We start from the raw sequence: 25,518 nt of genomic DNA, 5'->3' as shown, positions 1-25,518 counted from the left end.
AAGGAAATAACTTGAAGGCTACCGTTTAGGTCGCTAGCTCTCTAGTTTGCGAGTTAGCATGTGTCTCAAGACCCTGCAGTTGCGCAATATGTTGTAAATAAAGAGTATAAATGTGACTATAGTCGTGTTTTGTCATGTCTACAGGGCTCTAATAATGCTTTGTTCATTTTAATCTGAAAAAAATCATTTGTCTACCCACCAACTATATGTGGTTTCTTAAGTTTTTATTATTTGCCGTTTTATTATTATTATATTTATTTATTACTGATTGATTGATTTTCTTTATTCTTGATTTGTTTATTTTTCATCTTATTTTGTGCAGAAAAATAAAAATTAAGATATTTGAGAACAGTGGAATGTTTTATCAGAGCTTTCATTGTAGAAAATCGGAATCAAATCGGAGCCTATGCAGAAGGTTACGTCTACTTCATACGTCTCTACCTATGAAGCTTGTTTTCGACTCACTGCTTCTACCAAGCCATAGTCATGGAATAATCATATAAACATAAACAGTCATTAATATCTGATGTGGTTTGCCTGCCATTACCTAATCCGGTCTTCCTCAGAGCACTGAGGACACACGTTGTCACAGTAATGGTAGCAGAATGGGTCCCCATCGGGGACGCTCCACGTCCCCGCCCAGTTGGTCACATTGACCGCTTTGTGTCCTTCCCGGGTGGTCATCTCGTCCTCCTTGTCACCGTTGTAGTTGCCACAGAGCCCGGCCACGTTACCGTAGTAACTACTGCTGAGGGAAACCATCACCAGCGTGGACCAATCAAATGTGACGGTGATTCCCAAATCACTTTGGAGTATGCCTCTCATTCCTTGCCATGTGATGAAAAGGCTGCCACCTTCAAGGGAGGCTGGGAGACCAGTCTTGATACCATCAATCTGGAGCGGGAAAAAGAAGAACAAGTGGTTAGGAGTTTTTCGTTCTTGCGTGCATTTTCTACTGGTCCTCATTGTGGCTGGGCATGCCCAGAACACTTCACCAGAAAGGCATCCAGTACGGATTTGGGAGTGGAGACACTTTTAGTGCAGCAGGAACTTTGGTTGTGTGTGGGGGGCGCGTCAGGCTACAGATGACGTGTGATGCGTGTGCCCTCTGCAACAACGTCTGACTACGTGAGCAAGCACGTGGTGGTTGCACGTCAGTGTCTGCACTTCCACAGTTTGGCTGTCCAATGACTGCTTGCGTGGATCGTGACGAGAAAGTATATGTGCCGTGCTCGAAACTTATTTTGTGCACACTGATTTCAATTTCAGCAGTGGTGCCAACGTGACGGACGAGTGCCAGCATTTTGTCACCCCTCCGGGATGCCTGGGGCACAAAAGAGGGCGTGCTGCATCTGCAGTTCAGAAGGCAGAGGACCCAGCAGAGGCGGGCAAACCTGCTTTTCATTCAGATTTTCAGTTAATAATGTGAGAGGACAAGAAATAAATAAATTGTGAAATACAAAAAGTCATTTCATTCAGTTTGTTCATCTTCTGGTAAAACAAGCATATTGGCTTTGTTTGCTTTGAAATAAGATATGAAAATAAATGTTACAGAAATTAGTAGCTCAAGAAAAAAATGACTTTTCTATCTCATAATATCGACTTTTTATGTCAATTATGAATTTTTATTTAATCATTTTGACTTTTTATCTCATAATTGCGACATTTTACCTAATTACTGGGGCTTTCTGATCTCATAATATTGTTGTTTTATCTCATAATTAGGAGTTTTTAACTCATAATTTCAACTTGAATTTCGACTAGCTGACAATTTGGACTTTTTTTCTCATAACTTTGGCTTTGAAATCTCATAATTAGGACATTTTAGCTCATAATTTTTATGTTTTATCATTAGGACTTTCCTATCTGGTAACTTTAACTTCAACTTCAACATTAATATAATAATAATAATATTAATATAATAATTCTGACTTTTTATCTTGTAATTTCAATTTCTTCTCACTTTCCTACCTCATAATTTTGACTTTTTATCTCATGATTATGATATTTTTCTTCATCCATGGTGGAAACGGGCTTCCATAGAAGACCTTTTAGCACAAGCAACCTCTTTGGAAACTGTGGCCCAGGACTAAATGCTCTACAGTCCTGCCCCATTGCTGGGACCCCAATGGACCTACAGTATATGTTGTGTTCAGAAAAGTACAACCTACCAGTACAAAGCCCCTCTCATCCTTTGGAATGGATATCGTGTGGCCCATCATCTCCACGGTGGCTGAACGCACAAAAGAGCCTTCAGAGTTCCCGCGAAGCTCATTTTTGGTTGTCACGGTTACCGCAGGCAGGGAGGGATCAACACCTGGTAAGGTCGAAATAGGTTGTTAACATCTGGTTATATGGTATACTCCTCCACCTGGGGCAGCACCTCATTCCCAACCTGGAGGGAGCACTCCACCCTTTTCCGACTGAGAACCATGGCCTCTGATTTTGCTTCACACTCAGATGCAAACCGTCCCAGTAAACGCTGAAGGTCACAGCCCGAAGAGGCCATAAGAACCACATCATCTGCAAATAGCAGAGATGAGATTCTAAGGCCCCCGAACCGGACTCCCTCAACACCTTGGCTGCGCCTAGAAATTCTGTCCATGAAAATTGTAAATAGAATCGGGTACAAAGGGCAGCCTTGGCGGAGGTCATCGTTCACCAGAAACAGCCTCGACTTACTACTGGCAATGCCAACCAGACTCCTGCCCCGTTTGTACGAAGACTGGATGGCACTTAGTAGCGCGCCACCAATCCCGTACTCCCGGAGCACCCCCCAAGGGACACAGTCGAATGCCTTTTCCAAGTCCACAAAGCACATGTAGACCGGTTGGGCAAACTCCCATGCACCCTCAAGCACCCTCATGAGGGTGTAGAGCTGGTCCAGTGTTCCACGACCAGGACGAAAACTGCATTGGACCTCTTGTAGCAAAGGTTCGACCAACGGTCGTACGTTTCTCTCCAGCACCCTGGAATAGACTTTCCCAGGGAGGCTGAGGAGTGTGATCCCTCTATAGTTGGAACACATCCTAGGGTCACCCTTCTTAAAGAGGGGGACCACCACGTCGGTCTGCCAGTCCAAAGGCACTGTACCAGACTTCCACGCAATGTTGAAGAGACGTGCCAGCCAAGACAGTCCCTAAACATCTACAACCTTGAGGAATTCCTCAAGACGCTCTACCACTTCACACAAACAGTACACATCTTTGGAGGGCGGCACGGCGGTCGAGTGGTTAGCGCGCAGACCTCACACCTAGGAGACCAGGGTTCTCCATGTGTATGCGTGGGTTTTCTCCGGGTACTCCGGTTTCCTCCCACATTCCAAAAACATGCTAGGTTAATTGGCTACTCCAAGTTCTGTTCTGTTAGTTCTGTTTGCCATTCTTTGAGCTCGGAGACCTTCAGGATCATTTTTGTGGAACTTTGCAAAGAAATTGGGAATTAAGAGACAAAATCATTTTGGGCTGAAGTGGTTAGCATGCGGGCCTCACAGCTCAGAGACCTGAGTTCAATTCCACCCTCAGCCATCTCTGTGTGGAGTTTGCATGTTCTCCCCGTGCATGCGTGGGTTTTCTCCGGGTACTCCAGTTTCCTCCCACATTCCAAAAACATGCTAGGTTAATTTGGCGACTCCAAATTGTCCATAGGTATGAATGAGAGTGTGAATGGTTGTTTGTCTATATGTGCCCTGTGATTGGCTGGCCACCAGTCCAGGGTGTATGCCTCCTTCCTCCAGACAGAATCATGTTATTGTGTACTAGGCAGATCAGGCTATAGTGAAACACATACACAAAAAACCGTTCCAAAAACTTCCAATGTACGCTCTCATTGGGATACTGACTGGTGGAATAGCACCATTAGTATCTTTCAGCACAAAACATGTTCTCCCTGTTCAGCTGCTAAATTCAAAATAATCCTCAAGTAAAAAAAATGCTCAGAACAATCTCCGTAGCGATGTTGTCGGGTCTAAGTTGGGAGTTGCTAGCATATTGACACAACCTTCAACCTTCGTATAATACTGTATACAGGTCAGTAGTAGCTAGCTCGTATTAACTCCTTTTCTCACTTCTTAATGCACAGAAAAGAGTAAGAAATATTTGATTATGTTTTCATTCATTCACTTTCTACCGCTTTTTCCTCACAAGGGTCGCGGGGGTGCTGGAGCCTATCCTAGCTGTCTTTGGGCGACAGGCGGGGTACACCCTGGACTGGTGGCCAGCCAATCACAGGGCACATATAGACAAACAACCATTCACACTCACATTCATACCTATGGACAATTTGGAGTGGCTAATTAACCTAGCATGTTTTTGGAATGTGGGAGGAAACCGGAGTACCCGGAGAAAACCCACGCATGCACGGGGAGAACATGCAAACTCCACACAGAGATGGCCGAGGGTGGAATTGAACCCTAGTCTCCTAGCTGTGAGGTCTGCGCGCTAACCACTTGTCCGCCGTGCCGCCCTGTGATGATGTTTGTATACCTCAAATCTTCAATCTTGGCATACAAAGCGTTGAGTGGATGACAAACCTGTTGTGTTGAGGAGAAGGTAGGTACAGGTTCCTTGAAAAGAATAACTCCAGCCGTCAAACGTGGTGTAATGTGGGTCCCCAAAGGCCCAGCATAAAACGCTGGTATCGGGCACACACACTCCTTGGCCTTCTGATACTTCACAGTGCTCCTTTGTCCTGCACACAATGTCCGCACAAGGATCTGGAAGAAGCAAAGATTAACACAATTGGAGTCATGTAGTATCCATCAATCCTTCACCACTTTCAGCTTCATATTTAAAATGTCACTCAATCACTGGTTTTCAAAAATGTATTATACTGTGTCATGGTTAAATACACTCTATTATTACAACAAAAATATGCATATTTAAGCAAAATGATTTTTTGCCTAAATAAAACATTTTCAATCATAAAAGTGACTACATGACGTGAAATACAAATATAATCATAATATGTAGTATTCTACACTAACAGAAGTGAATGTCAGTAATGTTGTGTGAGACACACAAGCACCAGACTTGATAACCTGAACAACAGGCTTTTAATGATTGACAATCTTAATGATTAATGATCTTATTTTCTCTTTTTATGGGTAATAGGAGTGTAAACATGACTATAGGGGTGTTATTTCATGTCTAGAGGGCTCTAATAATGGTAAAAGTAATGGTAATGGTTTTATTTCATTTGAACATGCATCAGATTACAATTGAATGCATCCCATAATCAGTTCCCAGTTCCACATGTCCAAAAGGAGTAGGAAGAAGCAAAGCTTATTAAATCCTACCCCTCCATCTGGTACTTTTACAATCACTAACTGTTACATTTGTTCACTTCCTGCTTTCCATAATACAGTTTAAGAGTTTTTTTTTTTAAATAATGTACCTCATACCGAAGTGGTGTACATCCCGACTAATTACTAAACAACCCTTTTTCCTGATGAAAGACAAGAGTCTAATTTTTCTTTTTGGTAGGTTCCATGTTGATGTAGCCCTAGACAAAGTGTGTGAGTTAGAACTCATCGCTTGTCCCTTGTGTTGTTGTATTCAGAATGTCATTGTTTGTGGAGTTTTGTCACTGATAACAGTGCTGTGTTAATCCAGGCTAAATTGGGATTCGAACAGGTGTACAGAGTTTGTCTTACCTGGGGATACTTACCAGGGAAGTCACCTGCAGGAATGTTTGGGGAGGAGCCGCTATGAGTCTCTGGGTTTTATAAGTTTGGTGACGTCATTAGTGACATCAGACCATAGCATGTACTGAGGATGGGGGGAGGGGGTTGTAAGGTTGGACGGGTATTTAATCCTGGGTTCGGGTAAGGAAATATGTGTATGGGTTCATGTTTTATGGAGATTAGTAGTAGCAGTGGGGTCGCATCAGATGATGGTGTTGAAATCCAGTTTTAAGAGTTTCATGATTAGATGTGTTTTGTAGACTCACCCATGGACGAAAGTGGGACATTCTGGGCAGATTGGGGGCCCTATAAGAGGAGCAGCTGGGGATGTATGTGGAGGGTGGCTGCTTTTTTTTTTTTTTCCCTCTCCCCCCCCCCCCCCCCCCCCCCCCCCCCCCTCACTTCTTCTTCTTCTTGTTTTGGGAAGTGAAGTCATTCTTTTTTTTTTTTTAATTTATTATTTTTTTTATTTTTAGTGTTATCCATAGGTTTCTCTGCCAAGCTAAATAAATGTGCCTCGACTGGGCGAACTGCAAGTCTGCCTCCTGAATTGTTTTGGCCTTCGGACACCGCATTACAACAAGTAGGAAGAATCAAAGCTTATTAAATCCTACCCCTCCATCTGGTACTTTTACAATCACTAACTGTTACATTTGTTCACTTCCTGCTTTCCATAATACAGTTTAAGGTTTTTTTTTTTTTGTTTTTTTTTAAATAATGTACCTCGTAGCTAAGTAGGAGGTGATATGAGCATCCAATGCCATAATGTGTACCATAGTGCGTGTCAATATAGTGATATATATAGCACATCATGACTGGTTCAAGACTCTTCATCCTTGTATTTAGCAAACATCAACTGCTTGTATTGTTTCTTGAATTGGCTCATCGTTGTGCATTGTTTGATTTCCTTACTCAATCCATTCCATAGTTTGATTCCACATACTGAAATGCTATGGCTAGCATAACGTAGTCCTAGCATAGAAGTGTTTCAAATGTACTTCTTCCCTGAGATCATATTTCTCCTCTCTTGTAGAGAAGTATTGGATGACATTTTTAGCTAATTGGTTGTTTTTAGCCTTATGCATTATTTTAGCTGTTTGAAGAATAACAGTGTATTTAGTATTTAGAAGGTGGCAAACAGGTTTTTATGCTCTACCTACAAAAATTTGTTATGTCAAAAATCAGTTATGACAATTGGGTTTGGAACCAATTAACCGGCATTAACTGTGGATTATGTACCACAGCTGTTTGTGTCATCAAACATCTCTCAATAAATCCCAATTAGTTCAGATGCAGCAGTTGGAGATTTTTGAAAATAGCAAAGAAATAAAGACTTTCAGATATTTCAGGCCATCCTCGGGTTCACGCCGCTGCAGGTTTTGAGGCTCAATAAAGTTTTTGTGTGTTTGATGGAGTTTTTTTCCCCTCATACAAGTGAGCTCAGGGGAAGTTATGGCATGATGCACGACTAGGATCATTTTCTACACCTAAGGTACACGTAAAGTCCTAACCTGTGGGGAAGCAGCCCATAACGCCGTCCTTGATGGTGCACTCCTGCTGGTCCTGGCAACTTGCGGGTTTGCAGGTGAAGCGTCCATATTGGCAGACGCAGTGCTCAGAACAGTCCTCCATTAAGATTGATGTGTTTAACTGCAAAGAGTTTGATTCTGGTTAATGACCACTAATGCAAAGAATACACATAATTAAAATACTGCTACTACTAAAAGTCCTAAGAAATGATAAGAAAAGTTAATTTGCATGTATAAAATGTAATCCTTGGGAAAAGAGGGTAAAACTCTGGGAGGTGAAATGTGACAGTCACCTTGTAATAATGTCCGTCCACTGCGCAGCCACATTTCTCCACAGGAACACAGCGCTCCCCATCCGACACCAGCCCATCGTCACACTGACATCCCTCCTGGCACGCCGGGCAGGGATCGGACCTCTCCAGAGAGACACACGTGGACGAGCAGGAGGAGGAGCATAACTCGTAGTGACTTCCCGCTGGACATGTTTGTGCTGCAAAGAAATATGATAATCCATGTGATTCAATCTCCATGAATACAAACAGTACACATCACTGCACGTAAAGTAGACCCCTGTAGACCCCCTGTATTGTGGCTTTTACTATCTTATCACATTCAAGTAGAGAAGGAAGAAATTGAATACAAATGGCAAAGAGTTTAAACATTTAAGTCTTTACAGGAAAAGTGGGAATTTTGGGGATGAGGAAAATTGCTAGCCTGAACGTTATGTTGGGAGTGCTTTATATAGTTTGAGAAAACTGGACATAGTAAGAATTCTCAACATCTTTTTGTTCAGTAAAAACATGGAATTTTGGGAAAAGTGTGAATTTTGGTGTTGTGGAAAAATGTTAGTCCCAATGTTGTGAATGAGCTGAATGTTGCAATGGTTTGAAATGCTTGATAAATGTAGAAAAAAGTGTGATTTAAATGTAAAAAATACAGTCCATACATTTTTATTAGGGATTTTGCTTTGGAAAATGTGGAATTGTAGGAAAAGTGGGAATTTATTAATTTTTTGAATTGTTACCCTTAAGGGCGGCACGGCGGACTAGTGGTTAGCGCGCAGACCTCACAGCTAGGAGACCAGGGTTCAATTCCACCCTCGGCCATCTCTGTGTGGAGTTTGCATGTTCTCCCCGTGCATGCGTGGGTTTTCTCCGGGTACTCCGGTTTCCTCCCACATTCCAAAAACATGCTAGGTTAATTAGCGACTCCAAATTGTCCATAGGTATGAATGTGAGTGTGAATGGTTGTTTGTCTATATGTGCCCTGTGATTGGCTGGCGACCAGTCCAGGGTGTACCCCGCCTCTCGCCCGAAGACAGCTGGGATAGGCTCCAGCACCCCCCGCGACCCTCATGAGGAAAAAGCGGTAGAAAATGAATGAATGTTACCCTTAATGTTTTGATGTTGGAATGGTCGGAATTATTTGAGATGTGCATTTATTTTCATTGAGAATTGTGTTGTGGACTATGTGGAATTACGGGAAAAGTGGGAATTTCTGTGAAAAAAACTGTGAAAAATTGTTACCCTGAATGCTTTGCTAGTTGGATGCTTGATGGAAAAAAGATGATCAGTGTAGTATAAAGACATAAACATGTAAAACGTTCGGTGTTACATGTATGATATAATTATAAATGATTACCTATTTATAGTGAATTAGGTGTTTTCTGAAGAAAAACCTACTTTGAGAGAATTTTTTTTTAATTAGTTTTGACCAAAAATCTGCAAATTTGCGGGGATCCACTGCACAAGTTTTTCCATTCTTCATTTTTGGTGGTGTTGTCACGCAAAGTGAGGCAAAGCAAAAAGTATAAAGAATAGAAGAAGCGTAAAAGAATAGACGAGTCTTACGACAGAATCCATCGCTCCTCCATTTGCTTATCTTGGCACCAGCAAGTTGACAGGCACTGACATAATTCTGAATGTGACCACAGAGAAGGCTTTGGTCTTTTCCAGCGGTGGACATCTCCCTTGAAATAAGCAGAGGTGAATATTATAATATTTAGGATGGCATATTGTTACTACATGGAAAAGAAATAGTCCAATAAGAGTACATACAGATAACTTTTCCACATTGGAACTGCAATGTTTCTCCATGGAATTTCATGTGGATGTTATTGTTAGTAGAAATGCATGGTATTTTTTTTTTCAAACCGATACCAGGTACTTTCTGCTTTTCAAGACCGATATGGTACTGCTAGCTTTTTAATACAGTGGTACCTTGGTTAAAATCCAATCCGGTTAATGCGTTTTTTAGTTAGCAACCAAAATTTTGCCTTGGCTTGTGTTCGCCCACTTATATAGCATCAAAAAGACCGGGTACTCCGGTTTCCTCTCGCATTCCAAAAACATGCTAGGTTAATTGGCGACTCCAAATTGTCCGTAGGTATGAATGTGAGTGTGAATGACAGCAGTGAAAAGTTTGAAGGAATAAGTATGAATTTAACCAAATCAGAGGCGGTTTTTTAGGCCCATTTGAGGGAAGGGAGAAGTGCTGGAGAGGAGAGGATTTAGGAAAAATGGCAAAATGCTAAAGGTGCACCACTTTGGTCCACTGGGTTGAAAAAAAAATTGTTACCCTGAATGTTTTGCTAGTTGGATGCTTGATGGAAAAAAGATAATCAGTGTAGTATAAAGACATAAACATGTAAAACGTGCTGTGTACATGTATGCTATCATTATTAATTATTACCTATTTATAGTGAATGAGGTGTTTTCTAAAGGTGCACCACTTTGGTCCACTGGGTAGTTCAAAGCACTTTACAACTAAAGTTGGATAAAATGATAAAATGGATAATACCATGATACAGTCATACCTCGCCATTAAAAGTAAATTCCATTATTTCTTGTCTAGAAGGCTCTAATAATATTAAAAGTCAGATTTTCAAGGTTATGAACGGGGTTTCTACGCTCTAATTATGAAAATAATCCATTCATAATTAAGGAAGCTTATTTAGGGGATGATCGCTTATCACGGTCGGGTCTGGAACCAATTAACCGCCATAAACCAGAGGTTACTGAAATGCCGAAAATGCTAACACGTAACATCGCGTAACATCGCGTAACATCGCGTAACATCGCGTAACATCGCGTAACATCGCGTAACACCGCGTAGCACCGCGTAGCACCGAGTAACATTGCGTAACATCGAGTAACATCGCGTAACATCGCGTAACATCGCGTAACATCGCGTAACATCGCGTAACATCGCGTAACATCGCGTAACATCGCGTAACATCGCGTAACATCGCGTAACATGCTATCAGCTCGAAAGACAGTTCTATAGTGATGAAAATGGTTAAAATTCCAACATGCTAACAGTTAGCAACATGGAAGGAGAACGTTTGATAAGACTCAGAAACAAAATACAAAGCAGACCTGACACAATCATCGAAGTGGGGTGTTGGGCACACGGTGGCGTGGCATCCTGCAAACGGCCCCTGCGGATCTTTGATGATGTCACAAGTCTTGAAAGTATGAATTTAACAAAATCAAAGGCGTTTTTTTAGGCTCAAGTTGAGGGAAGGGAGAAGTGCTGGAGAGGAGAGGAGTTAGGAAAAATGGCAAAATGCTAAAGGTGCACCGCTTTGGTCCACTGGGTTGAAAAAAAAATTGTTACCCTGAATGTTTTGCTAGTTGGATGCTTGATGGAAAAAAGATGATCAGTGTAGTATAAAGACATAAACATGTAAAACGTGCTGTGTACATGTATGCTATCATTATTAATTATTACCTATTTATAGTGAATGAGGTGTTTTCTAAAGGTGCACCACTTTGGTCCACTGGGTTGTTCAAAGCACTTTACAAATAAAGTTGGATAAAATGATAAAATGGATAATACCATGATACAGTCATACATCGCCATTAAAAGTAAATTCCATTATTTCTTGTCTAGAAGGCTCTAATAATGTTAAAAGTCAGATTTTTAAGGTTATGAACAATGTTATGAAAAAAAAAACAATGTTATGAAAAATAATCCATTCATAATTAAGGAAGCTTATTTAGGGGATGATCGCTTATCACGGTCGAGTCTGGAACCAATTAACCGGCATAAACCAGAGGTTACTGAAATGCCGAAAATGCTAACGCGTAACATCGCGTAACATCGCGTAACATCGCGTAACATCGCGTAACATCGCGTAACATCGCGTAACATCGCGTAACATCGCGTAACATCGCGCTACATCGCGTAACATCGCGTAACATCGCGTAACATCGCGTAACATCGCGTAACATCGCGTAACATCGCGTAACATCTCGCTACATCGCGTAACACCGCGTAACACCGCGTAACACCGCGTAACACCGCGTAACATCGCGTAACATCGCGTAACATCGCGTAACAACGCGTAACAACGCGTAACAACGCGTAACAACGCGTAACAACGCGTAACAACGCGTAACAACGCGTAACAACGCGTAACAACGCGTAACATCGAAAGACAGTTCTATAGTGATGAAAATGGTTAAAATTCCAACATGCTAACAGTTAGCAACATGGAAGGAGAACGTTTGATAAGACTCAGAAACAAAATACAAAGCAGACCTGACACAAGCATCGAAGTGGGGTGTTGGGCACACGGTGGCGTGGCATCCTGCAAACGGCCCCTGCGGATCTTTGATGATGTCACAAGTCTTTTCAGCTTCTGTGGTCTTTTGTCCATCCGGGTCAGGGCAGGATGTTTCTCCGCACCCTGTCTTACAGTTGACGTCATCCTTGTCCACGACCAAAGCTGAGATGTCTGCAGGTTTCCCTCCCTCTGAGAGTGGGTCATCTGAAGGCACATCGTTGTAGTTTCCACAGAGACCACGTGCTAAACCTCGATAGGTGGATGGGATTTGTAAGCGGATGCCCGCCATGCAGTCATAGATCAGCTTTAGATGGAAGTCTGTTTCGATGATGATGTTGATGCCATTCTGATACGCTTGCACTTGTCCGTCCGCCATTGATGCAGGAAGGGAGACCTTGATGTCATCGACCTGACTCACAAGGCAAATGTGTGAACACTGCATCTGGCTTACAAATCAAATGTTATTAATGCTAATAACATGCTATCAGTTAGCATTGGCAAGATAGCGCTATACATTGAATGTGCTATGGCGGTTCCATTGTGATTTTACACTGACCATGGATAAAATACTAATACTAATAATACTAATACTGCATGCTACCACCTGCCATGTAATTTTAAACTTCATATGCTGAGAGGAATACAGGATACAATCCCTACATGCTAAGAGCATACTACCACATATATAAATAAAGCTACTTAGCGAATAGCACAAAGTACTAAAAGTGCTAAAGCTGTTCTGATGTGATTTTACATTATGCCATGTATTTTTAAACCATTTAAAATGCTGAGATTGAATACAATGCTATCATGCAAACAGTTAGGCAAGATAGCACTGAACCGTAGCATAACTACCATAGCACTGAAGGAATACCAATGAATAAAATGCTAACATAAGAATTTGCGTGATACCTAGCACCTTAGTAGCACTCAGTACCAAAAATGCGTTATGTATAGTGATATATAGTGATTTTACATAATGCCATTTAAATAAAATGCTAACAGTTACTATGCTACCAGCTAGAGAAATGGCACTATCAAACAGTATCAAAGTATCAAACATGCTACAGCAGTTCTATTGTAATTTTACATAATGCCATTTAAATAAAATGCTAACAGTTACTATGCTACCAGCTAGAGAAATGGCACTATCAAACAGTGTCAAAGTATCAAACATGCTACAGCAGTTCTATTGTAATTTTACATGATGCCATTTAAATAAAATGCTAACAGTTACTATGCTACCAGCTAGAGAAATGGCACTATCAAGCAGTATCAAAGTATCAAATATGCTACAGCAGTTCTATTGTAATTTTACATGATGCCATTTAAATAAAATGCTAACAGTTAGTATGCTACCAGCCAGAGAAATGGCATTATCAAACAGTATTAAAGTATCAAACATGCTACAGTTCTATTGTAATTTTACATAATGCCATTTAAATAAAATGCTAACAGTTACTATGCTACCAGCTAGAGAAATGGCACTATCAAACAGTATCAAAGTATCAAAGTATCAAACATGCTACAGCAGTTCTATTGTAATTTTACATAATTCCATTTAAATAAAATGCTAACAGTTACTATGCTACCAGCTAGAGAAATGGCACTATCAAACAGTATCAAAGTATCAAAGTATCAAACATGCTACAGCAGTTCTATTGTAATTTTACATGATTCCATTTAAATAAAATGCTAACAGTTACTATGCTACCAGCTAGAGAAATGGCACTATCAAACAGTATCAAAGTATCAAAGTATCAAATATGCTACGGCAGTTCTATTGTAATTTTAAATGATGTTGTGTCTTTTTCCACCATTTCAAATACAAAGATGCTAACAGTTAGCATGTTACTACCTGGAAAGACAGTGCTAAGTCTTGAAAATGCTATGGTAGTTCTACATTGATTTGACATCAGGTCATGTTGGTTTACACCATCTCAAATGCTGAAAGAGCATTTAGCATTAGCATTAGCATTGGCTATGGCTATGGCAGGTTATATTGATTTTCCATCATGCCATCCAAATCTAATGCCAAAAATGGATAAAATGGTAAGAGTTAGCATCCTACCAGCTAACTTTGACAGCCCTAGTTTATAATATTGTAAATGCCAAAAATTGATAAAATGCAAATGATTAGCATACTTTCACACGGAAGTACCAAAAGCAGAAAGATAACACAAAGTACTAAAACTGCTACAGTTGTTTTACATCATTCCGTGTCATTTTACACCATTATAAACGCTGAATATATATATATATATATATATATATATATATATATAATAAACTTTCTGGAACGTGAAAGTGCTATGGTAGTTCTACAGTGATTTAACATCAGGTCATGTTGGTTTAAACCATTTCAAATGCTGAAAAAGTATGAAATGATGACATGCCAACAGTTAGCCTGCTACCACCTACAAGCTAAGCTAAGCTAAGCTAAGCTAGGCTAAGCATTGAAAGTGCTATGGCAGGACTGAGATTTTAGACTGACAATGCTATATAAAATGCTATCAAAAAGTATGCTACCACCTAGAAAAGTGCTCTAGCAGTTTTATAATAATTTCACGTCATGCTGTGTAGGTTTAAACCATTTCATTCATTCATTCATTTTCTACCGCTTTTACTCACAAGGGTCGCGGGGGTGCTGGAGCCTATCCTAGCTGTCTTTGGGCGAGAGGCGGTGTACACCCTGGACTGGTGGCCAGCCAATCACAGGGCACATATAGACAAACAACCATTCACACTCACATTCATACCTATGGACAATTTGGAGTGGCTAATTAACCTAGCATGTTTTTGGAATGTGGGAGGAAACCGGAGAAAACCCACGCATGCACGGGGAGAACATGCAAACTCCACACAGAAATGGCCGAGGGTGGGATTAAACCCTGGTCTCCTAGCTGTGAGGTCTGCGCGCTAACCACTCAACCGCCGTGCCGCCTTTTATACCATTTCAAACGGCCAAAATAGATTGAATGCTACGATGCTATAGCACTGCTCCTTAATCATACCTTGATCTCCCACGCAGCCCCAGCCTCCATGGTGAGCTCCATGCCATACACTCGGAGCTCCACACTCCGAGAGACGTTACCATCTTTTTGGGTTTGCTGCTGAAGCAACACGGAATAATCTGCCAGATCTTCTCCTTCCTCCACTTCCGACATTTGGAACAAGCAATTCCCCAGGAGAGGATAAGCCTGAAAAAAAACCCATAACCCACTAATTGGCTTTGTCACATAAACCTAGCATGTTTTGTTAGAAAAATGTGGAGTACCTGTCCGTCAAAGGATCGGACTGTTGAGAGTCCGTAGACAGAGCAGGAAGCAAAGCTTTTAGGAGCGCATGAGGCCGCCCCATCTGACAGGACGCACTCCTCGTTGTGCGAACAGTGGAACCGAGGGCTGCACTGGACTTGTCCGCTGTCGCCACACACACAGCGACTGTCACATGACCTTCCAGGATGGAACACCTGAGAGAGGAAGAGAGTGAGCGGCGACACATAAGCATCGCGTCCCGGTTGGTCTACGTACCTGTGAGTGCTGGTAATACTGTCCCTCGTACTGACAGCCGCACTCTGACAGTGGAACACACGTGTCGTGGCTCAGCATGAAGCCGTCGTCACACACACAGCCCTCCGTGCAGGGGGCGCTGTCATCACAGCCCTCGGGGGGGCCCAGACCGCTGCAGGTGGGCTGGCAGGACGGGGCGCACACCTCATAGTGACTGTTTGCACCACACGATGGTGCTGGTGGAGAAGCAGTGGAAAGGTTATTGTTCAACTCAACAATCATAGAAATACATATTATCTTCTTTTTAATTCAAGTTATTAAATACTTTATGTAAATTATGTTGTATTACATTTTATTTTGTAGTGCATTCATTCATTCATTCATTTTCTACCGCTTATCCTTACAAGAGTTGCGGGGGTTGCTGAAGCCTATCCCAGCTCTCTTTGGGCGAGAGGCGGGGTACACCCTGGACTGGTGGCCAGCCAATCACAGGGCACATATAGACAAACAACCATTCACACTCACATTCATACCTATGGACAATTAATGTGGGAGGAAAACCGGAGTACCCGGAGAAAACCCACGCATGCACGGGGAGAACATGCAAACTCCACACAGAGATGGCCGAGGGTGGAATTGAACCCTGGTCTGTGAGCTGTGAGGTCTGCGCACTAACCACTCGACCGCCGTGCAGCAAATGTATATTCATTCATTCATTCATTTTCTACCGCTTTTCCTCACGAGGGTCGCGGGGGGTGCTGGAGCCTATCCCAGCTGTCTTCGGGCGAGAGGCGGGGTACACCCTGGACTGGTGGCCAGCCAATCACAGGGCACATATAGACAAACAACCATTCACACTCACATTCATACCTATGGACAATTAATGTGGGAGGAAAACCGGAGTACCCGGAGAAAACCCACGCATGCACGGGGAGAACATGCAAACTCCACACAGAGATGGCCGAGGGTGGAATTGAACCCTGGTCTGTGAGCTGTGAGGTCTGTGCACTAACCACTTGACCGCCGTGCAGCAAATGTATATATTATACAAATTAAAACAAAATGTTTAATGTCTAGGGCGGCACGTTAGTCGAGTGGTTAGCGCGCAGACCTCACAGACAGGGTTCAATTTCTCCGGGTACTCCGGTTTCCTCCCACATTCCAAAAACATGCTAGGTTAATTAGCGACTCCAAATTGTCCATAGGTATGAATGTGAGTGTGAATGGTTGTTTGTCTATATGTGCCCTGTGATTGGCTGGCGACAGCTGGGATAGGCTCCAGCACCCCTGCGACCCTTGTGAGGAAAAAGCGGTAGAAAATGAATGAATGAATGTTTAATGTCTACAACAAAATAAATATAAATATCATTTTTATTTAGTCTAATTTCTCTGACACGATTTATTTGTATGTAGATAATATATTTTTAATTCATAATTGTTTAAAATGCTTCAAATGATTTAGTTTTAAATACGTGATAATTTAATTCCCTCGGTAACGCGTCTTGTATTTCTTAAATGGGTCTTACGACAAAGCTCTTGTGTTCTCCAGGTCTCCACAGTGGCTCCTGCCTCCTGGCAAGCGGTGCTGAAGGCTGAAAGGCTGTTACACAGGGCGGAGGCGTGGCCTTGGTACATGCACAAATCAAACACGCAGTCTGTCAGGAAACCAGCGTGGTCCAGTTTGCTGTGACAGCCGCTGTGTGGACAAATAAATACATTGGAGAGTTAAAAACACACCACTTCAAAATGAGCCGTGCATTAACTAAAAGGAAACTTAGCGTCCATAATACAAAGATGCTAACATAAGAGGGGTATAAAATGACGCTGGTACCTGAAAGGACCTGATTCGTCAGCAATGATGCCACAGTAGCTCCCCTGCTGGTAACGCAGGAGTAGTGCAGGGTCACACTCGGGACATTTACCACCAGGGCAGTCACTGGTGCAGCCGGGGTCTCCTCCTGCCTGCAGAAATTCACACAACACAAAGAAAACTCACAATGTGGAAAGGGAGAGTCGATAATAGAGAATAGAGAATAGCGTCGGGCCATTGTGAAAAATGAAAAGATGCAACTTTGCCACTTTGACAGTTTGTAAAGCAACACATGTAGATATGCAAATAAGTTTTTTACAAAAAACTTCTGCATCTCAGCTTTGTCATATACAGTAGATGAAAAGCCTATGATTAGTATCAACTTCACTCTTAGCTCTTTTGCCAACCCCGTCTTTGCAGGGTTTTTAAAATGTTCCAATTATTTAAACTTTCTTGTTAAAGGGGACCTAACAGCAACAGCAGAAAGGACACGCACCAGCAAATACAAATAGACGGTGTGGACATTGAAAGGGTGAAGGAAAATACATTTCTGGGGATCACAATAGATGAAAATATGAGCTGGAAACCTCATATTACAAATATACAACATAAGGTGGCCAGAAATATTTCAGTATTGAACAAAGCAAAATTTGTTCTCAATCAGAAATCACTCCACACTCTTTATTGCTCTCTGGTTCTACCATATCTTACTTATTGTGTGGAAATATGGGCTAATAACTATAAAAGCAATCTTCACTCGCTAAATGTACTGCAAAAAAGGTCAGTAAGGATAATTCATAATGCCGCCTACAGAGAACATACTAACTCCTTATTTCTAAAATCACAAATACTTCAACTTGCTGATATAGTTCATCTTCAAACAGCTAAAATAATGCATAAGGCTAAAAATAACCAATTAGCTAAAAATGTCATCCAATACTTCTCTACAAGAGAGGAGAAATATGATCTCAGGGACGAAGTACATGCTAGGACTATGTTAAAAAGCCATAGCAGTTCAGTATGTGGAATCAAACTTGTGTCATTGTATGGTCATATCACTTTGTACTTCAGTACAAGGTGCATTATTAAAAAAAATGTATTATGGAAAGCAGGAAGTGAACAAATGTAACAGTTAGTGATTGTAAAAGTACCAGATGGAGGGGTAGGATTTAATAAGCTTTGCTTCTTCCTACTCCTTTTGGACATGTGGAACTGTGAACTGATTATGGGATGCACTCAATTGTAATCTGATGCATGTTCAAATGAAATAAAACCATTAACATTACCATTACCTATTATGCAAATTTTTCAACCCATTGTATTTTGTGGACTCCTATAGAGCAGGTATATACAATAACCAGCACAGAAATCTTTGTCTTTTGTTGGTTGGTAATGAGGAACTCCAACCATGTGTGCCTTATGGTGGTATCTTTACAAATTGTAATCAAATGTAGCTTTCCCTTATACACGAAAAAACACTTTCTGGGAGACATTGCGAACAATGTTAAGAGAGAAGCAGAGAGCATATCTGGCCTACAGCGCATGCCCATATAAGGAAGCCTGCCCATATGTGACATCACAAACCACCAGTGTTAGAACGCCCTCTGAAAGCGAGCGTTTTGATCCATCCCAAACTTCTTTCAGGGCTCAATTCCAACTGCGGAAACCTCATTATCTGAAACTTTGGCATGGTTTAACACAAGAATGAAATATTCTAACTACATGTATAGGTCAGAAAAGTGGAAAAGGCATAATAGGTCCCCTTTAAAAACAAAATCATTCAATGAGCCTGAGAAATTTGTAGTAAAAAGTATCAGTATAATCAGTACAGACCGTGTATTGACTTATGTTTGTATTTTACTGATATAATGTATTGCTAAAAATATACAGTGCATAAGGCAGCCCTACTCCACATATAGATACCTTCCAGCTGTGACCAAATACGCTAGCGTGTTTAGCCTGAGTGCCATCAGGTTGCAACATGTCGTCACCCGCTTGTCCGTTGTAATTTCCACACAGTCCTGACAGAAAAACATGGAATCAATCAATCATGTTATGTCATCACTCGAGGAAGAAGAAAATGAAAATTATTTTGTAGGAAGAAAATGATTTGACTGGCTAAATGTACTGCAAAAAAGGTCAGTAAGGATAATTCATAATGCCGCCTACAGAGAACATACTAACTCCTTATTTCTAAAATCACAAATACAAATACTACATAAAATATGAACTGGAAACCTCATATTACAAATATACAACATAAGGTGGCCAGAAATATTTCAGTATTGAACAAAGCAAAATTTGTTCTCAATCAGAAATCACTCCACACTCTTTATTGCTCTCTGGTTCTACCATATCTTACTTATTGTGTGGAAATATGGGCTAATAACTATAAAAGCAATCTTCACTCGCTAAATGTACTGCAAAAAAGGTCAGTAAGGATAATTCATAATGCCGCCTACAGAGAACATACTAACTCCTTATTTCTAAAATCACAAATACTTTAACTTGCTGATATAGTTCATCTTCAAACAGCTAAAATAATGCATAAGGCTAAAAATAACCAATTAGCTAAAAATGGGAAGAACTAAATTTGAAACACTTCTATGCTAGGACTACGTTATGCTAGCCATAGCATTTCAGTATGTGGAATCAAACTATGGAATGGATTGAGTAAGGACCTCAAACAATGCACAACGATGAGCCAATTCAAGATGATCATATCACCTCGTACTTCGGTACGAGGTACATTATTAAAAAAACAAAACAAAACAAAAAAACCTTAAACTGTATTATGGAAAGCAGGAAGTGAACAAATGTAACAGTTAGTGATTGTAAAAGTACCAGATGGAGGGGTAGGATTTAATAAGCTTTGCTTCTTCCTACTCCTTTTGGACATGTGGAACTGTGAACTGATTATGTGATGCACTCAATTGTAATCTGATGCATGTTCAAATGAAATAAAACCATTACCATTACCATTACCAATTGAGCTTGAAACCTTTATTAGAATACCACCTCACAACCCATCGGAACTAGGGAAAGGTGATTTAATACAGTCGCAGTCTTTTGTGATTGGATGTGTATAATATGATAATCACACATATTAGTGGAAGTTGACAAAATCGCTTTTTCTCCCCCTAATTACAACAAATTAACTTGTCTTCCTTAATGATGCAGGACATTCTTAATGGCTGATCTCAACTGGTAGGAAATTTCTACTAGGATTCTGGCTTTTTGGTGATTTTGAAATGTAAATCTAAATACAAAAGTAAGCAACGGTGAGAAGACGGCCTTAAAGCAACAGCACTCTTCTTCAATCCTCTTCTTACCAGTCGTAGCAGAAGCGTAGGAACTAGGAAGGGTCAAGGCCACGTGGCTTTTCCAGTTGAACTTGAGAGTCAAGCCAAAGTATGTTGTCACGATTCCAAAGTAGCCTCTTCGGAAAAAGGACAGCTTGCCATCCTCAGATGTGTACGGTAGATTGATGGCTCTGCCGTTCATCTGGAGGAACGTGGTAATGAATAAAATATTCTTCATCTTTACACACACAGACGTAGATCTTTCATGCATTATTCACAGCCAGTCACCCAGAGGTTGTACCAAGTTCATGGAATAACGTCTTTACTACTTTGACATTGCCCCTCCTAAATAAAATATTTTTGGTGTAAATACTTTAAAATCTTAGGGTGAGGAGCTCAGCCATCCGGGAGGGGCTCAGAGTAGAGCCGCTTCTCCTTCACATCGAGAGGAGTCAGTTGAGGTGGCTCGGGCATCTAGTCCGGATGCCTCCCGGACGCCTCCCTGGTGAGGTGTTCCGGGCATGCCCAGCCGGGAAAAGGCCCCGGGGCAGACCTAGGACACGCTGGAGGGACTATGTCTCACAGCTGGCCTGGGAACGCCTTGGTGTCCTCCCGGTGGAGCTGGAGGAGGTGGCCGGGGATCGGGAAGTCTGGGCTTCCCTACTAAGACTGCTGCCCCCGCGACCCGGACCCGGATAAGCGGAGGAAAATGGATGGATGGATGGACTTTAAAATCTCAGATTAGTGAAAAGAAAAATGTTTTGTTGGCCAGTGCAGTGACGGCATCACTGCAGACGCTGCGCCGATCCGTCTTGAATTACTTGATCTTGAAGTACTTGAACGCTTTCACCTGGGTCAAGACCTCACTACCAACCCAGAGGCTGCAATCCACTCTTTTCTGACTGAGAACCATGGCCTCAGATTTGGAGGTGCGGAGTCTCATCCTAGAAGCTTCACACTCAGCTGCAAACCACCTGAGTAAACGCTGAAGGATGCAGCCTGATGAGGGCATCAGGGCCACTCGCAAGGCCCCCAAACTGGACCTTCTTGATGCCTTTCTGTCCATGAAAATTATGAACAGAAACGGTGACAAAGGGCACCTTGGAAGAGGCCAACGTTCATGAGAAAACCAGTTTTTCAAAGTCACATGCACATGTGACTGGTTGGGCAAACTCCCATGTACCCTCCAGCACCCTTGCAAAGGTGTAGAGGTGGTCCTGTGTTCCTCAACCGAGACCAAAACCACATTGCACGTTTAGTAGCCGAGGTCATACTCTTCTCTCCAACACCATTGAATAGACTTTCCGTAGTTGGAACACACCCTTGGGTCACCCTTCTTAAAAAGAGGGACCACCACCTTGGCCTACCAATCCAGAGGTACTGTTCCCGACGGTCCCTGAACATCCAGAGCCCTGAGAAATTCAAAGTGGAGCTCGTGCACCTCTGGAGCTTTGCCACTGTAGAGTGTTTTTGACTACCAAAGATACCTCAGCCACGGTCATGGAACTGTCCACATTTGTGTCCAGGTATGTCAGTGGGGTAGAGAAGGATCTCAAAGTATTCCTTCCACCGTCCAAGTATATCCTCAGTCGAGTCAACAGTGCAGACCGGGCACTGCTTCTCCTTTCTGAGGCGTCGATTGGTTTGCCAGAACCTCTTTGAGTTCTTCTCTATGGCCTCATCAAACTACCGCTAAGTCCATGTGCCACGTGGCTTTGCCGGTATCTGTCAGTTGTTTCAGGAGCCCCACAAATGCATAACTCTGTTATGTTACCCTGGGTAGTAACAAAAATACTCTCCTCATCCTGAAGTGAGCTGGAAGGTGCTAGCAAAGAAAGGCTTCTGGAGAGCAGTAAGTCAAATGCATAAAAGATATATTTATACGCTGCTGAATGAATAAATGAAGATAAATGAAGACGGAAGATTATATATCAAAGCTCACCAAGAGGGGATCAGACTTTTACAACAAAGTAGAGAAGATTTCATGTATTGGTCATGTATTTCAATCACAACAAACACCACAAATGTTTTTAAGTCAACAAAAAAAAATATGTAAATGGGACTAAGAAGTATTTGAAAACGGGCGGCACGGTGGATGAGTGGTTAGCGCGCATACCTCACAGCTAGGAGGCCAGGGTTCAATTCCACCCTCGGCCATCTCTGTGTGGAGTTTTCCTGTTCTCCCCGTGCATGTGTGGATTTTCTCTGGGTCTTCCCACATTCCAAAAACATGCTAGGTTAATTAGCAACTACAAATTGTCCATAGGTATGAATGTGAGTGTGCATGGTTGTTTGTCTATATGTGCCCTGTGATTGGCTGGCGACCAGACCAGGGTGTTCCCTCGCCTCTCGCCCAAAGACAGCTGGGATAGGCTCTTTGAAAACATTCTTTTTAAGAACCAATGTGAATTATTCTCTTCTTTTCTTGTTATCTTGTTAATGAGCAACCTGGATTAACATAAAAAAGCAGTCGGTGGCTCGCCAGCCATGAACCTCATCGCAGGTCACTGTCTGTTAGAACTCAAGGTAAAGTAAAGAAATACCAGACTTACCAGTATTCTGCCCGGGTTGGCACGGCTCATGCTGACAGTGTTTCCAAGTACAGTAAGGGAGACCGACTTGGTGTAGGAAACACGTTTGTTACGTCCTCTGTTGTCATTTTGGACAAGCACCTGAAAGGGTGTCAGACCCTGGTTTGCACCTTCACTGTGTTGAGACAGAATATAAGTACAAGTGCCCTGGAAATCAAATCTCCGTTTGTCAAAGCTTCGGTAGTGGGGGTCCCCGGTCGCCTGGCATGTGGCATAAGATACCGGGTAGCAGTCTCTCACGCCCCCCTTGAGGGCACAGTGCTCGTTCTTCTTACAGGTAACTGGGGTGCACTTTAGCAGAGAAACACAAAAGAGCAAACACGAGATCATGTAAACATTAAAGCTGGCAAGATGTATTCAACTGACCTTGACTTTGCCGCCGAGGCAGTGACACCTGGTTGTACAGGTGCTGTCAGCCCAAAAAGTGGAGTCAGATGGGTAATATTTGCCCTGATGCTGGCAACCACAGCTAGACTGAGGAACGCATCTACAGTGAAGAACAACAACATTTTAGACATGATATTGAATATCTGTCTCTTGAGGTTCTAATAAACCTGCCATGAAAGTGATGGCCTCGTCATATCTTTGTAAAAGGTACAGAATCTGCATTCAGGATTAAACACTCACTTTCCCTGTTCTGTAGTGTAATGGTAATGGTAATGGTAATGGTAATGGTTTTATTTCATTTGAACATGCATCAGATTACAATTGAGTGCATCCCATAATCAGTTCACAGTTCCACATGTCCAAAAGGAGTAAGAAGAAGCAAAGCTTATTAAATCCTACCCCTCCATCTGGTACTTTTACAATCACTAACTGTTACATTTGTTCACTTCCTGCTTTCCATAGTACAGTTTAAGGTTGTTGTTTTTTTTATAATGTACCTCGTACTGAAGTGTGAGGTGATATGAGCATCCAATGCCATAATGTGTACCATAGTGCGTGTCAATATAGTGATATATATAGCACATCATGACTGGTTCAAGACTCTTCATCCTTGTATTTAGCAAACATCAACTGCTTGTATTGTTTCTTGAATTGGCTCATCGTTGTGCATTGTTTGAGGTCCTTACTCAATCCATTCCATAGTTTGATTCCACATACTGAAATGCTATGGCTAGCATAACGTAGTCCTAGCATAGAAGTGTTTCAAATGTACTTCTTCCCTGAGATCATATTTCTCCTCTCTTGTAGAGAAGTATTGGATGACATTTTTAGCTAATTGGTTGTTTTTAGCCTTATGCATTATTTTAGCTGTTTGAAGATGAACTATATCAGCAAGTTGAAGTATTTGTGATTTTAGAAATAAGGAGTTAGTATGTTCTCTGTAGGCGGCATTATGAATTATCCTTACTGACCTTTTTTGCAGTACATTTAGCCAGTGAAGATTGCTTTTATAGTTATTAGCCCATATTTCCACACAATAAGTAAGATATGGTAGAACCAGAGAGCAATAAAGCAATAAAGTGTAGTGTCAAGTTTGATGAGCCAATTCAAGAAACAATACAAGCAGTTGATGTTTGCTAAATACAAGGATGAAGAGTCTTGAACCAGTCATGATGTGCTATATATATCACTATATTGACACTTACTATGGTACACATTATGGCATTGGATGCTCATATCACCTCCTACTTCGGTACGAGGTACATTATTAAAAACAAAACAAAACAAAAAAAAACCCTTAAACTGTATTATGGAAAGCAGGAAGTGAACAAATGTAACAATTGGTGATTGTAAAAGTACCAGATGAAGGGGTAGGATTTAATAAGCTTTGCTTCTTCCTACTCCTTTTGGACATGTGGAACTGTGAACTGATTATGGGATGCACTCAATTGTAATCTGATGCATGTTCAAATGAAATAAAACCATTACCATTACCAAGTTTGGAAAATTACATCTAAATGTGATGCTTTTGATACCCAAATACCTGTCTCCACTAAGTACAAGTCCTTCATTACACTGGCATCCCTCCTCACAAGGGGCATCACAATCCTCGCCACTATCTTTGGACCCACAGGAAGCAGGACAGGCAGTACCACACGCTTCATAGTGGCTCCCTGCTGGACAGGAAAAGGCTAGGGAAGGAAACATTGATAATTGTTAGGAAAACCATTGGGAAATATGAGGATTCTTGTCAGAACTCTGCTGAAATGAAGTCCAAACAGCGAACAAACATGCGAACATCACATCAGCGTTCATATTTCTGTATGTACAATGGTGTGGAAATGTGTGTGTCCCCTTCCTGATTTCTTATTATTTTGCACGTTGCTTGCTTATTGATATGCATGTTGTGGCCACATGGTGGAATTTTGGCCCACTCAATCATTCAGCCCCTTTTTAATAGGATCATCTCAATAGGATTCAGGTCAAGACTTGGACTAGGCCACTCCAAAGTCTTCATTTGGTTTTTCTTCAGCCATTCAGAGGTGGACTTGCTGGTGTGTTTTGGATCATTGTCCTGCTGCACAACCCAAGTTGCTTTCACCTTGAGGTCACCAACAGATGGCTGGACATTCTC

The sequence above is a fragment of the Doryrhamphus excisus genome, chromosome 17 (assembly GCF_030265055.1).
Source record: "Doryrhamphus excisus isolate RoL2022-K1 chromosome 17, RoL_Dexc_1.0, whole genome shotgun sequence".
In the NCBI taxonomy this organism is placed as follows: domain Eukaryota; kingdom Metazoa; phylum Chordata; class Actinopteri; order Syngnathiformes; family Syngnathidae; genus Doryrhamphus; species Doryrhamphus excisus.
The sequence above is the reverse complement of the archived record's forward strand: the minus strand, read 5'-3'. Positions refer to the sequence as shown.